Source organism: Ceratina calcarata, unplaced genomic scaffold (genome assembly GCF_001652005.2).
Source record: "Ceratina calcarata isolate Rehan_Ccalc_2016 unplaced genomic scaffold, ASM165200v1 scaffold110.2, whole genome shotgun sequence".
Taxonomy (NCBI): domain Eukaryota; kingdom Metazoa; phylum Arthropoda; class Insecta; order Hymenoptera; family Apidae; genus Ceratina; species Ceratina calcarata.
The window spans coordinates 422,652-424,998 of record NW_017131915.1 but is presented as its reverse complement, the minus strand read 5'-3'; the positions used below and the strand labels follow the sequence as shown (position 1 = coordinate 424,998).

At 40.5% G+C, this 2,347-nt stretch overlaps 1 protein-coding gene across 3 annotated transcripts in view; it reads left to right on the top strand.

Moving 5' to 3' along the window:
• LOC108621953 (Protein phosphatase Slingshot) overlaps positions 1–2,347 on the top strand; it is an 88,788-nt gene that overhangs the window by 70,096 nt on the left and 16,345 nt on the right. The gene's annotated exons all lie outside the window — the stretch shown is intronic.

The following is a 2,347-nucleotide window of genomic DNA, read 5'->3' as shown; positions in this document are numbered from 1 at the left end:
ATATAAATCTTGTCCACTCTTTTACAATCTTAACCTTTGGCAAACAGTTTTGATAAAGGATTCAATATATCAAATAAGAATATAACAACTAACCCTACTAAAAATTATTTTCCATGTGTTATAATGATAAAAGAGTGAACATGATTTGTATATCTAATTTGTATATCTCTAAAATTTGCAAAGTTGATTGCATATCATGAATACTCTCATAATTTTAATTAGACAACGCTTACACATGCTACGAATATTAGTTAATAAAGGACTTACTTAGAAATGCTCGTTAGACGTTCTGCGTAGGCATTGTTCATAAAAACCGGGCTTCCCAAGGTCTTTCGGAAACTTCGCCCGAAGACAATCGAGCAGATTTCAGGGTGTTAGCTAATTTTTCATTTCGATGCAAGGCCTCGAATTGCACAACGCCTCCGCTCATTGTTCAAGCCTGGTTCCTAAACCGAGAATTGGTCCAAGGTCGGATCTCGAGGCACGAATCAAGATTTAGCATAGCCGCACCACGCATACATTTTATGCGTCGATGAACAAAACTTTCCTTTCCGAGCAGAACGAGTTGATAATTAAAGTTGCGAAAATCTCTAATTACTCGGATACCCGTCGTAGATCGGAGATCGAGGAAGAGATTACGGATTCATCGAGTTTCCAATAAATCACCCATTGTTTTTGCACAGCACCGAACGAGCCCGCGTCTCGATGCTGCTGCTGGGACACGCATGGGTTGCATACCATGAAAATTAGTCACCGCGTCGCATCAGCATTGCACAAACGAAAAGCGATAGTCGCAGGTGCATCTTCTGGCGCATCTGCTTCGTCGCATAGACCTTCATTGTTTCTGATCTGAAACAGTCGATAGGATCGTTATTATTGTCTGATCCAGCGACTCGATAAATACCTCGCTATTCCAGATGACGCAACGTAGAAGCACGCCGAGTAAATATTGCGATAGGAAAAATCTCTGTCGCGAAAAAATAAATTTCACAAACAGTTGACGCAAGTTAGAAAGTAGCATGGCACACTGAGTATATTTAATATCCACGTAAAAGTTCAACAATTATTTAAGATTAGATAAATTCATTGGTGAACGATCAGACAATAATGACGAATCATTACTCAATCACGCAAATGTGTAGATAAGGAGAAATGTATGTAAGCCTAGTGCAACTTGCAAATATGTATTATACAACATTACGCGCTACTGCCGAGAGTCTGGCAAGAAAGTAACTTTCAAATTTCGAGAGAGAAACTATATTTTATTACTTAGGATAATATTGAACGTTCCCAACGGTTTCTTGTCCGTTCATCATTTTTTGGGATCCTTTCCTAATTGATAGAAATTTATGTTGTTTTACTTGAAAATTTTGCCAAACGTTGCAAGCTAAAGCTCGCCATTCTTTGACCCGCGAATAGCTTTCCAAGAAGTTTCCCTGTGAAACGAATACACGAATCCGGCGTTTCTTCAAAACCGGCTACTCCGGTAACGGAATAGGACCCACGCACGAAAAGAGAGAAAGAGAGAGGACTTATAAAACTTCGCCCAGGTCAAGATCCACTTTCTTCCCTGGGTGGGGTCATCCTCCTTTCTCGCGTTTCCGGCGTGTCGTCCACGGAACGGGTTTCTCGTACACGCGAAAGAGGAAGAAAAAAAATAGAAAACGCCGACACCTCGACACACTAAATATGGTCGGTCGTTTGTCATGGCCCCACCACGCACCGCTGTCTCCTACGCGTACTATTCTGATTTGCCAGATCTCCGCGAGATCGGTGGATCAGTTTGTTCGGCCAGTCGACGGAACGTGGCAGGGCTAAGAAAAACTCGTCCATCGAAATTTGGCCCGGCTGCTCTGCTCTGTTGATCCTCGCGCGGACCTCCAACTGTGCTCGAACGCGATCCAACAAACACCAGACACGCGCTATTCGGAAATTCCGACTATTTTATCAACGATTTATTTTAATTTCAACTGGCCGATTACGAGATCTTACCCGCTTCCTCGTTAGTCCGATTTCGGTACTGCTCGTGTTAACACGTCACGGTTCCTGTCGTGAGTGGTGGAACTTTGGTGAAATAACAGGTGCAAATAATTTATTGAAGTAAATAATATATGCAGAGTTGTAGAACGAAGTGTGCAAATTAAGAAGTAATAAAAATTGTATTTCCATCAGCTGATATAAACAATTAACGAAACATCAAAAACGTGTTAAGAATTTTTTAATTTATTAAATGACAACTGTGAGCATTTTTAAATTATTTATGTGTTAACGAAAAAATTGATCCAATTTCCAAGAAGAAATGAACTACTGACACTTTTATGGTTCATTTAATGGAGTAATATACAGT